This window comes from Trachypithecus francoisi, unplaced genomic scaffold (genome assembly GCF_009764315.1).
Source record: "Trachypithecus francoisi isolate TF-2019V2 unplaced genomic scaffold, Tfra_2.0 Contig00073, whole genome shotgun sequence".
NCBI lineage: Eukaryota > Metazoa > Chordata > Mammalia > Primates > Cercopithecidae > Trachypithecus > Trachypithecus francoisi.
In genome coordinates, this window is record NW_022680468.1 from 245,335 (window position 1) to 259,100 (window position 13,766).

Genomic DNA, 13,766 nt, shown 5'->3' on the forward strand with positions numbered 1-13,766 from the left:
TTCCAGCATTAAGGGTCTATTTCTAGGAAGTCATTTCTGCTACCAAGGACATTATCAGTCAGTGAAGAGTCGGGAAAATGGAAATTGCCCAGGCGCTTCAGAGTGGATTTAATGCAGGGGACTGGTTATGAAAACTGTTGGAAAGATGAAAGGAGTGAGAGTGAAAAGGTGAGATTGCCCAAATATTGGTAAGTGCAGGAAAAGTGCAGGAAGCTGCTTTTACATGGAGGCTGGAGGAACAGGTGTCACCCAGAAGTGCCTGGGGATCACAGGGCTGCTGAGGGTGCTCCTGGTAGAACCTTGCTGACTGAACAAGACCGAGGTGTGCATGCCTGCTGATGACTGCTGCTGTTGCCAGCACTAAAAACACCCCCAGATCCAGGAAGTTTACTGCCTTCTGATTGATCAGTGCTTCCTACCAGTGGGAACAAATTGGAAGCCCACTGGTAAGAGCTCTAGCAAATGTAGTTTGCAGGCTTCCAGCCTCTCTGTGATCAGAGGAGGGAAGGGATCTGGCAACCAACAGACAATCAGGGCAAGCAGAAATATTCTTGCCTGCAGGGGGTGTGGCATATGACATAATGCCAGTCCATTGGTACCAAGGCTGAGACAAAGCATCTAGAGGATGACAGGCCCCAGAGCCAGGCAGACCAAGAATGGATGGATAGTGAGTAGATGGTTGGGTGATAGATGGAAAGGTAGATGAGTGGGTGGGTGGGTAAGTGGGTGGATGGATGTGTGGATGGGTGAGAGAATGGTTATTAGCAATACCAGCTCATCTGCCATCACTAATATCAGCACATCATGCTAAAATTAAAAGCTCCTTTGTCTTGGAAAGAGCTTGTCTGAGGGTCGAGGGAGATACTTGTAGACCATTACACATGGAGTCAGGTGGGAGATCTGGCTGGGTGAGATTCTATCATTTTCTGAATTAGGGAGAAGGTGGAACCCAGGAGTTGAAAGAGGGGACCCCTTGAGAGGTTTGTTCCTGAAAGTTGTCCTGATTCAGGAGGAAACTTGATGATGGGGTCGCACATTGGGTGTGGAGACGCTGAGACTGCAGGAATAAGCCTCTGCATGGCCACTCTGGAATCTAGGAAAGGAGAGCCAGGGCATACAAATGTATTGGTGTTTCATCTGCCAACTAAGATAAAAAGTCCAACTAGGTGCCCTGGACTAGGTCATCTCATTTAAACTTCCCAGCAAGCCATGAGGAGAGAACTGCATCCTGTTCACATGGAGCCACTGCCCTTTGGAGATACGATGTCATCCACACCGTCCTTAGTGAGGGTGACCCAGGCAGACGGGCCACTATCTTCACAGGACCCGAGTTCAGAGGAGGGGATGAGAAAGTGCACACGTAACAAGAAACTCTGTGGCCAGACTATTGGTGCACACACAGGCGACGCACCCAGCCCCAATGCGGAGAACCTGCAAGGCTCTCTTGAAGAAGGAGATGTGGACTGGGGCCTGAAAGATGAGGAGCTTTGCAAGGGGCACAGCCTGCAGGCCCCAAGGGATCGGGGCCTCATGGTCTCTGACCTCAGCTCCCACTACTCCTCCCCTTTCTCACTCCACTCCAGCCACATGGGCCTCCTGCTGGTCCTTGTATCTGCAAAGCTGCCCCCACCTCAGAGGCTATGCCCTCTGCCTAGAACACTTTTCCCCCAGATATGCTCATGGCTCCCTCCCTCACGTCCTTCAGGTCCGTGCCCAGTGATCACCTTCTGAATGAGGCCTTCCTTCCCAGTTCTCCCCTGCCCAACATTTAAATTATTACCTCCTCCACTTCTGGTCCCCTTACCTGCCCTATTTTTTCCAGCCATTGATTTCTTCTTACACGATGTATGATTTATTTATTTTATCTGGTTTATTATTAATTGTCTTTCCCAGCTAGAATACAAGCTGCATGAGGGCATGGGTTTATTTTGTTCATTGCAGAATCCCAGCATGTGTATCAGTGCCTGGCACACATTTAGTGCTCAAAACATTTGTTGGATGGGTGGGTGGATTAGTGGATGGGTGTGTGGATGGGTGGGTGGATGGATGGATAGGTAAATGGATGAATGAATGGATGAGTGAATTAGTGGATAGGTGGGTGGATGGATGGATGGATGGATGGGTGGGTGAATGGCTGGGTGGATGACTGGGTGGATGGGTGGGTGGATAGATGATTGAGTGGATAGATGGATGGGTAGATGAGTGGGTGGATGGGTGAGTGGGTGGATGGATGGGTGGGTGGATGGATGGGTGGATAGGTGAGTGGGTGGATGAGTGGGTGGATGGATGGATGGATGTGGTTGGATGAGTGAGTGGGTGGATGAGTGGGTGGATGGATGAATGGGTGGATGGATGGATTGGTGGACAGATGAGTGGGTGGATGGATGGATGGGTGGATGGATAGATGAATTGGTGGATGGATGAGTGGGTGGATGAATGGATGGGCAGATGAGTGGGTGAATCAGTGGATGGGTGTTGGTGGATGGATGGCTGGGTGGATGAGTGGGTGGATGGATGAATGAGAGGATGTGTGGGTGGATGGGTGAGTGGGTGGGTGAGTGAATGGGTGGATGGATGGGTAGGTGGGTGAGTGGGTGGATGGATGGATGGGTAGATGTGTGGGTGGATGGGTGGATGGGTGGATGGATGGATGGATGGATGGGTGTGGGTGGATGAATGGCTGGGTGGATGAGTGGGTGGATGGATGGATGAGTGGGTGGATGGATGAGTGGGTGGATGGGTAGATGAGTGGGTGGATGGATGGATGGGTGGGTGGATGAATGGGTGAATGGATGGCTGGGTGGATGATTGGATGAGTAGGTGGGTGGGTGGGTGGTTTGGTGGGTGAGTGGATGGCTGGCTGGCTGAGTGAACCGCTAGAGCAATGAGAGGGAGAGGGCTCCAGGTAGGCTAACCAGCATGAGCAAAAGCCTAGAGATGAGAGAGTCATGCCATCCTTGAGGAATCGAATGAAGATGAGTGAGGCTGGCAGGGGGAAGGTCAAGGGATGAGACTGGAGAGGTGGAATGGCTGGATGATGGAGGGCCCTGAAGTGTGGTAGAGATTGTTAGCAGTTCAATGGGTTTTCACTCATGGGCACACAGCTGCACCTCCTGCCACCCACACAGCAGGTGGGGCCTGAGGTCTGCATTCTGCAAGGACCAAGGATATGGGCTCTCTCCAGGCTCTCTCTTTCCCATTCCACTGTTGAATACCGTTGGTTACTAGGCCTTGGGAAGGGTGAATCTACTAACCGTAAAGAATACAGGTTTCCAAATTACTGCATTCAGCTTTTCAGGAGAAAAGCCTCATGCCACTAATGAGCTCTCACTCTGGCTTGTTATGTGAGAAATACATCTCTGTGGTTTTTTAATCATTCTGCATTTTGGGGTCTATTTGTTACAGCAGATAGTGTGCACTAATGAACACCTCAAAATAAAGTGCTGCCATAACTGGAAACCTCAAATATGTACCATTGGCTTAGTGGCCAGGCAGCAGGGAACATGGAAATAGATGTTGCAGAATGGAAAGTGGGAGACTCATGTCATGCAGAGGTAAAATGTTTGTTAGAGCTGTAGCCTACAATAGCTTGAAGGGCAGACTGGGAGAAGTAACCCTGTAGCTCCAGAGAAAGGAGGCCGAGTACAATAAAAATACATGTTAGGCTGGGCACGGTGGCTCATGTCTGTAATCCCAGTACTTTGGGAGGCTGAGGCAGGTAGGTGATGAGGTCAAGAGATCGAAACCATCCTGGCCAACATGGTGAAACCCCGTCTCTACCAAAAATACAAAAATTAGCTGGGCATGGTGGCGCATGCCTGTAGTCCCAGATACTCAGGAGGCTGAGGCAGGAGAATCGCTTGAAACCGGGAGGCGGAGGTTGCAGTGAGCCGAGATTGTGCCACTACACTCCAGCCTGAAGACAGAGCGAGACTCCGTCTCAAAAAAAAAGAAAAATGTGTTAGTCATTCCTTTGATGTACAGTAAGGTATTGTGAGATAGAGACGCACTCAAGCAAGATGTAAACAGTGTGGAAATAGAAGAAAAGGAAATACGAAGAGTTTGAGGCCTTGCGGTGTTGGAAAAGTGAACTGCGAACAGATCTGAAATAGCAGGAAATAAAAATGAAAAGGTTTTAAGTAGCAACGGCTTATTAAAACTCTCAGGTCTACACAGACGAAGGCCTTAATCCTGCAGCAAGAACCAAATGAAGTGGGTGGTCTTGCCCCACTAATTGTTGAGATGTTCTCAAGGTCAGTGTCAGTAAATAGAGAGACAGACAGCAGAGACAGAGACATGGGAGATGAGGAAGCTAAGAAATAAAGCTGCTGGAAGATGATAGTAGAAAAGTATCTCGGGTGTGGTCACATGGAACTTATTGGAAGGAAAACTCCCTAAAATCTGGAGGGAATTGTATTGCCAAAGCCACCACAAGCCTGTCATTGTAGAACAAGCCTTGGGCCTCCACCCTTGTACAGGCAGGAAAAGAGCTGCAAAAACCATGTGGTCCCCACCTCAGATGTCGCCATGGAGAAAACTGGATGAGGAGAGGCCTCCCAGAAAGCAGAGTTGGGAAATCCCTCCATGAGTAGGACAGCGAGCTTCACAACGTCGCCAGTCAGATTCTGCAATTAATTGTGGGGTGGGGGCTGCTGTGTGTCCCTGTTCCCGCTTCCCTAATGAGAGCTTTAACTGCCCCCAGCCAGTTCAGAGGGAGCAGGAACTGGATTTTACTTGGAGATCCCAGGATGGTCATAGCAGAGAGCATGGCATGTTCCAGGAGGTGCAGGGCCACAGGCAGAGACAGATGGGGTTTGGGTCATCCCTCTGGGGGAGGGTGTGATAGAAGAAAGAGCACACTGCTATCTCATTGCCAGAAAGACAGACTGTTGCTGAGACTCATAGTGAATCATTAAAAATCAATTTTCTAACCTCCCTGGATACACAGACTATTTTATAGTCTCCCCTTGCAGTCAGTTGTTAGCAGAGGTGGACTGAGGCTTCTAAGAGTGGGAGGGCCCCTCCCTGACCTCTGCTTCCCCTTAACTGGCTGGATACAGAAGGGGAACAAGACAGTTGGAGCCTGGGTCCCTGAGTCACTGCATGGAGGACAGCTGTCCACTGGCAAGAGACACCTACTTCCCACCACAGTGAGGAAGAACCAGACTGAACTGCATCTCAACTATGAAGCATTTCTCAGCCCGTTTGTTCCAGCAGCTGACAATGCCCTGACAAACACACAGGCCATGGCCAGGGATCTAGAGTTGATGCTGAGGCTCCACTAGAAGATTCTAAGCAGAGAAGCAGTATGGTTATATTTATTGTTTTAAAAGAATTATCGTGGCTGGGCCAGGCACAGTGGCTCACGCCTGTAATGCCAACACTTTGGGAGGCTGAGTTGGGAGGATTACTTGAGCCCAGGGATTGGAGACCAGCCTGGGTGACACAGTGAACCTCTCTCTGAAAAAAAGAAAAGAAAAAATTTATAACTGTGGCTGGGATGTGGAGAAAGGATGGGAGGGATGAAGGCTAGAGGTAGAAAGGCAGATTAGGAGGCCGTGGCAGATGCTAGGTGAGAGAGGATGACTCTCTCTTGCACTACAGTTGGGGCAGTAAGGAGAGAGAAAATGGGTAGGTTTGAGAGCTGACAAGTGGCAGGGTCAGGACTCGAACCTGGGTCTGCCTGGGCAGAAGGGAGTGTGTTGAGTTGTGTGTGGTGTATTATATGCATGGCCCCCAGACTCCATCTCTGCTGTGGCTGAGTCAGGCCAGAGTCCAGCACTCCTCACTTGACCTTTTGGCCTGACTGCTATCTTGCCCCCTGTAGGCTCCATGCAGCAGCCAGAAAGATCTTTCTAAAACCTCAATCACATCATGTCTCTCTCCTGCTCAAAAGTCCCCAATGCCCTCTTATTTACTACATGAAGGATAAAACCCAAGGGCCCCAATGCTGCTTCTGCTTACCCAAGTCCCTTCATCACACTTCAGCTGCACTGACTTTGTTTACGTTCATCAACTCTTTCAAGCTTATTCCTGCCTCAGGGCCTTTGCACATGTGTTCCCTCTACCTGAAATGTTCTTCTTCTACATATTCCCCTAGTTTGACCTTCCTTATCATTTATGTCTGTTTTAGTTAAAGACATGTTTAGCTGCTAGAAAAACCTAACTCACAAGGCATTTCATTTACCTCATGTATCATGAAGCCTGGAGGATGAAGGTCCAGAGTTTGTACAGTGGTGCAATGATGTCACCAAAGGCCTAGGCTCTTCTCATCTTTCCTCTGCAGCATCCTTGCTGTGTTGTTTTTTGTCCTCATGCTTCTTGCCTCATGGTCACAAAATGGCTGCTATGCCTCTAGGCATCACATCCATATTCCAGACACTGCCTTCCCTGGCCTCCCCATCTAAGGCTGGCTCCCTAGGCACTCTATCCCATTACCCCATTTTATTTTGATCCCATATGACTACTTGGAAGTTTCTTACTTGTTTCCTTGCTTGCTGACAACCTCCTATCACTTCAATAAAAGCCCCCCTAGGGCAGGGGCTTTGATTTCCATCTTGTTTTCCATCTTGTTCATTGCCAAATTGCCAGATTGCCAAATTGCCATAGCAATTTCATTTCCATCTTGTTTACTGCCAAAGCCCAGCCCTGGCACAGTATCTGGCACATAAGAAATGCTCAATAAATATTTGTAGACTGCATGAATAATAAAGTCCCCCAGCTGGCGTGGTGCCAGAAGCAGGACTCAAACCCCAGCCTCCCACCTCATGGGCCTGGGCATTTCCTAGTGTATCCTGGCGCCTCCTTGCCAACTCTCTGTGAGGAATCCAGGCAGTCCTGAGCAGCAGCCAAACCCTCGGCAGTCTCCAGCCACACGAACACGGAGCTTGTGTTTTGAGGTCCGGTGGAGAGAGGGAGAATCCCACCACCAGGGTTTAGGGAGTGCTTCCTGCTTACAGGTGAGCATGTCCTCAGAGGCACGCCGGCTGGCAGGCCTTCCTGTGTAGTGCAAAGCCCCAGGTTTAATGGCAGCCCTTGCCTGCTGGGAAAGACCCTCCCTCTTCAAGGATCTTCCAGTCACCTGTGTAGGTGAAGTAGGGCTCAGCTCCAGGCCAGCACGCCCCTAACTCCAACAAATGCAGAGCCCAGGCGCCGAGATGTAGGACGGCAGCCAAGTCTATCTAGAATTTTATTATCTGTTTTGGTTTTGGTCTTCATTGTATTTACTTTTGCAGTTACCTGCACATGATACAGGTGTTCCATTCAGGTGGCTGCATAGAACTTCCTTTTTAAAATTAACTATTTATTTTTTGAGATGGAGTTTCACTCTGTCTCCCAGGCTGGAGTACAGTGGCACAATCACAGCTCACTGCTGCCTCAACCTTTAGGGCTCCCGCAATCCTCCTGCCTCAGCCTCCTGAGTAGCTGGAACTACAGGCACGCACCACCACTCCCGGCTAATTTTTTGGTATTTTGTAGAGACAGGGTCTCCCTATGGTGCCTGGGTTTGTCTTCAACTCCTGGGCTCAAGCAATCCACCTGCCTCAGCCTCCCCAAGTGCTGGAATTACAGGCGTGAGCCACCACGCCCGGCCAGTTTCCCTTTTAAATAATATGTTTCAGTGTTCAAAGAGTGAACCCACTTAAGAACAATACTAGGAGTAGATGAAGGGTCCAGCATGATGGCAGGGCTCATTTCTAAGCAGAGAGAGGAGGTGCACAAGCAGGGGCGGCTATTCAGGACCACTGCAACCTCACGATGTCACTGGGGCCAGAGCCCAAACCACTTACACCTCGTCCAGTGCCTGTCAGCCCTAAGATCAGAGATGCCTGGGTCAGTCTTGGGCCAGATGACCTATGCAGCTGACCACCATCACGCCATCCATGGCAACATGTTACACGTGGACAGGCTGCCTTCCAGAAATGGCCTGTCCTGCTGAGGTCGTGTTAGTTTCCAGGGGTAGGGAGGAGGGTGGTGCTGCAACAAGTTCCACACCTGCCCCGCTGGGTGCCCTGGCACAAGCATACAAGTGACAAGGGGCAGCACTCATAGCCCTGGAAACAGGACCCTCTGCACTTTCCACAGGAGCTTCACCTGCACTGGAGAGTAAGGACAGCCAGGCCCCACAGCTGCACAGCCAGGAGGGAACCAGGCGCTGCTCACAAAATGCCTGCATTTCTGTATGAGGATTGCTTTTAGAATTTACTGCACAACGGCCGGGCGCAGTGGCTCACACCTGTAATCCCAGCACTTTGGGAGGCCGAGGTGGGTGGATCATGAGGTCAGGAGATCGAGACCATCCTGGCTAACACAGTGAAACCCCGTCTCTACTTAAAAAAAAAAAAAAATACAAAAAATTAGCCAGGCGCGGTGGCGGGCGCCTGTACTTGGGAGGTACAGCTACTTGGGAGGCTGAGGCAGGAGAACGGCATGAACCTGGGAGGCAGAGCTTACAGTGAGCCGAGATCGCACCACTGCACTCCAGCCTGGGCCACAGAGCAAGACTCCATCTCAAAAAAAAGAAAAAAAAAAAAAAGAGATAATCTGGAGTCTCGCCATAGCATGATCAACATATTGAGGTCCCCTGCCACTTTTTCCTAAGATGATGACGCTTTTTATTTTTCTTGAGATTTATGATGGGATCAAATGGAGATGGAAGGAAGGGTCATGACTGGGCCTTGGCCAGGGGTGACCAGTAAGACTAACAGTGCTCCTTTCTGCTGGGATTCCCCAGGATGGTATTCTGCTAATCCCAAAAGCAATGTGGTGAGGTCTCCAGATTGACAGTTCACTGAAGATTACATATTAGGGCTTCCTCACTCCAGCCTGGTTGACAGAACAAGACTCCATCAAAAAAAAAAAAAAAAAGAATTTACTGCACAAGTAAGCCTAGCACAAAGCAGTGCTCATAAGTATTAGCTGAAAGAAAGACTTCTGAATGAAAAAAATGGAGAAAATTACACTTTTTTTTTTCATTAAAAAATGGTTAGCTGGGTGTCGTGGGGCACACCTGTAGTCCAGCCACTCGGGAGGCTGAGGCAGGAGGATCGCTTGAGCCCAGGAGTTCTGGACTGTAGTGTGCTATGCCAATCAGGTGTTCACACTAAGTTCAGCATCAACATGGTGGCCTCCTGGGAGCAGGGGACCACCAGGTTGACTAAGGAGGGGTGAACCGGCCTCTGCTGGAAACGGAGGTCAAAACTCCCATGCTGATTAGTAGTATGATCGTGCCTGTAAAGAGCCACTGAATTCTAGCCTGAGCAACACAACGAGACCCCATCTCTAAAAAAAAGAGGGGGAAAAAAAAGAAAAATGAAAAATGAAAATTAAAAATAAAAATAATAAATGTATCACATCACATCCCTCCTAAACTCATTTTGGTCCCTGTAGCTGAAGGATGTCAGAGGACAGCTCAGTGCTTCTCCCTACAACACATACTACCCTGTCTCAGCTGACTCCAGGATGGGCAGAAACCCAATCTGAGCTTATACCTAGGAGAGCAATTCCACCAGACACCACCGAGAACATTCCAGAACAGATAAGGATGGGAGTTTGCTGGGAGGATACACTGACCTGACAGGCACTGGCCCACTCTATAGATAGCAGTCTCTGACTGGGCCTCCCCTGCTCTCTCTGGGGAACCCTGGGCTCCCCTCACAGTCTCTCAGGAAACCCCTACCCGCCATCACCTTCCTTTTTCTTTTCTTTTCTTTTTTCTTTTTTTTTTTTTGAGACAGAGTATGAAAAAGTCAGGCTGGAGTACAGTGGTACAATCTCAGCCCACTGCGAATCTCTGCCTCCTGGGTTCAAGCCATTCCCATGTCTCAGCCTCCTGAGTAGCTGGGATTACGGGCGCATGTCACCACGTCTGGCTAATTTTTGTATTTCTAGTAGAGTTTCACCATATTGGCTGGCTGGTCTCGAACTCCTGACCTCAAGTGATCTGCCCGCCTTGGCCTCAGAAAGTGTTGGGATTACAGGTGTGAGTCACTACACCCAGCCACCTTCCTCCTTAACTCTCACCCACCACCAGTGCCTGGCACAATCCCCTGTATAGAGGACCAAGCTGGAGGAAACCTTCATAATTCAACTTTTTTTTTTTTTTTTTGAGATGGAGTCTTGCTCTGTCGCCCAGGCTAGAGTGCAGTGGCACAATCTTGGCTCACTGCAAGCTCCGCCTCCCAGGTTATGCCATTCTCCTGCCTCAGCCTCCCGAGTAGCTGGGACTACAGGCTCCTGCCACCATGCCTGGCTAATTTATTATAATTATAATATTATTATTATTAATACTATTTTAGTAGAGACGGGGTTTCACCGTGTTAGCCAGGATAGTCTCCATCTCCTGACCTCATGATCTGCTGGCCTCGGCCTCCCAAAGTGCTGGGATTACAGGCGTGAGCCACCATGCCTGGCAATTCAACTCCTTTTTAAAGGAGAGAAACCGAGGCCCCAAGGTGGGGTGACAGGTTAGTTAGGGGGAGGTGGGACAGAGACCCAGGTGTTCTGAGCCTCAGTGCAGGACTCCTGGCTGCAATGAATGCATGTGTGCTAGACCTGGGAGGCCTCTAGCAGCAGGAAGGAAGCAGGAAGAGCCAGCAGCCTGGCAGGGCAGTACAGAGGCAGCCGCCCTGGCCTCACTGATGCACAGGCCCAAGGGGGTGCCTGACAGCAACTCCAGGTTGTGCCCAATCCAGGCTGCTGTAGACCGGTTCAAAAATGTGCAATGTCAACACAGCTCCGACTCCCACCACTCTGAGCTGCCAGGGAAAGTTCCAGAGTGATCTGGCTGGGAGCCTGTGTCTGGGTGAGGAGAAAGTGACTCCAGGCAGGAGCTGACAGAGGTGATGAATCTACTCCCTTCTACTGAACTTTCAGACAATAGAGACACAGGTGTGAGTGTGACAGGGTCCCACTGCTCCCCTCAAGATGGGGGTGCTGAGGTCTGGAAGACTCTTGGGGCCTGTTAGGAGGGCCTTTGTAACCTCCTAATCTCATCCACTCCCAAGCCAGGCATGCAGGCCCTGGACCCAAGGGCTCGCTACACTGAAACTCCCTGCTCCAAGTCACCTGCCTGAATGTCTCCACAGGATACACCGCCTCTGATGGCCACGGGGTTTCTCCTTACTTTTGGGCTGATGTTCTCACTCTGTCACTTTGCAGTGGGTTGAATGGTGACCGTCAAAGTGACATGCCCAAATCCTAATTCCTAGAACCCATGAGTGCCACTATATTTGGAAAAATATCTTTGTAAATATACTTGGGCTAAGAATCTTTCATTACGATGATGATTACTTTGAGACGGGATCTCACTCTGTTGCCCAGGCTGGAGTGCAGTGGTGTGATCTCAGCTCACCGCAGCCTCGACCTCCTGGGCTCGAGATCCTCCCACCTCAGCCTCCCAAAGCGCTGGGATTGCAGGTGTGAACCAGCACACCCGGTCAGGTTAAGGATCTTGAGATGAGGAGATCATTCTGGATTATCCGCATGGCCCCTAAATCCAACAAGTGTCTTTATACGAGGGAGGCAGAGGGAGAGTTGAGACCAAGAAGGCTGACGTGCGACCATGAGGCAGAGCTTGGTGTGCCGAGGCCACAGATCCAGGCAGGCCGCAACCAGAAGTGGGAAAGGGAGGGAACATCTCCCCAGAACCTCTTGGGGAACATGGCCAGCCCAGCACCCTGATTTCATTCTTCTGAACACATGCTTGCTGTCTGAAGTCACCCCATTTGTGGTCATTTGCGACAGTGGTCACAGAAGCTAAGACCTGTCGGCCCCCAATCCATGGAAGCAAATCCCCAGTCATTCCCATGCCCCAAGCTCTTCTCCCTCCCTGACATCTTTCTTGCCTCTCTCTTCCCGCATACCATCCTACTTCTTCTGACTCTGTCTTCTCAGGCCACATAAGTCCAGGAGGCCTGGGGACCTGTGTCCCCTCATCTCCACCAATTCCTATCTTCTCAGGCATTTTCTTTTCTGTTTTTTTTTTTTTTCTTTTCCCGAGATGGAGTCTTGCTCTGTCACCCAGGCTGGAGTGCAGTGGCATGATCTTGGCTCACTGCAACCTCGGCCTCCCGGGTTCAAGCGATTCTTCTGCCTCAGCCTCCCGAGTAGCTGGGACTACAGGCGCCTGCCACCACGCCCGGCTATTTTTTGTATTTTTAGTAGAGACGGAGTTTCACCATGTTGGCCATGCTGGTCTCGAACTCCTGACCTCATGATCTGCCCGCCTCGGCCTCCCAAAGTGCTGGGATTACAGGCGTGAGCCACAACACCCGACCTCTTCTTAAGCATTTTCTCCCAACTCCAACCCCAAACCACGAGATGAGATGCAGCCTCAAAAGGCAGCTTCTTACTCCATCCAGAAGAGCAGAGACGCCTTGTACACTGGCAGGGAGGCAAGGGCTGGTGGGACAGGCATTTGGTCCTGGCTCTGCTGCGAGCTTGCAGTGGGGCCCCGGGGTCATTTTAGGACCTCCCTGGGCTTCGCTGGGTTTCCTCTGTGGAAATGGGAAGCGTCGCACCAGATCCCCCTGAGGCCCCGCTGAGCTGCAGTGTTCTCTCTAAAGAATTGGAAGAAGTTTCTAGGAGTCCATGGGTTTCAGGATCTGTGAGATATGCTCCAAGTGCAAAACCCCACAGATAATTTGAAAGAGATAGTATGAAGAAAAAGAATGTTGGCTGGGCGCAGTGGCTCACGCCTGTAATCCTGGCACTTCGGGAGGCCAAGGCGGGCGGATCACGAGGTCAGGAGATTGAGACCATCCTGGTCAACACGGTGAAACCCCGTCTCTACTAAAATACAAAAAATTAGCCAGGCATGGTGGCGCGTGCTTGTAGTCCCAGCTACTCAGGAGGCTGAGGCAGGGGAATCGCTTGAAACCGGGAGGCAAAGGTTGCAGTGAGCTGAGATCGCACCACTGCACTCCAGCCTGGGGGACAGAGCAAGAGTCTGTCTCAAAAAGGAGAAGAGAAGGGGGAAGGGAGGAGAGGGGAGGGGAGGGGAGGGAAAGGGGAGGGGAGAGAAGGGAAGGGGCAGCAGAGGGGAGGGGAGGGGGAGCTGAGGTGAGGGGAGGGATGTTGGCTGGGTGCGGTGGCTCACGCCTATAATCCCAGCACTTTGGTAGGCCAAGGCAGGTGGATTACCTGAGGTCAGGAGTTTGACACCAGCCTGACCAATATGGTGAAACCCTGCCTCTACTAAAATCACAAAAACTAGCCAGGTGTGGTGGCGTGCACCTGTAGTCCCAGGTATTCAGGAGGCTGAGGCAATAGAATCACTTGAACCCGGGAGGCGGAGGTTGCAGTGAGCTGAGATCGCACTGCTGCATTCTAGCCTGGGTGACAGAGCAAGACTCCGTCTCACAGAAAAAAAAAAAAAAAAAAAGAATGTTAAAATATCTCACTCAAATTCCTTTTTTCATTATTATTATACTCTAAGTTCTAGGGTACATGTACACAACATGCAGGTTTGTGACATAGGTATACATGTGCCATGTTGGTTTGCTGCACCCTTCAACTCATCATTTACATTAGGTATTTCTTCTAATGCTATCCCTCCCCCAGCCTCCCACACTCCGACCAGCCCTGGGGTGTCATGCTCCCCGTCCTGTGTCCCTGTGTTCTCATTGTTCAACTCCCACCTATGTCTCACTCATAAATTCTAATTGACTACATGAAATGACACTTTTTGGATATATATTGGACTAAGTAAAATATATTATTAAAATTAACTTCAGACCAGGCGTGGTGGCTTATGCCTGTAATCC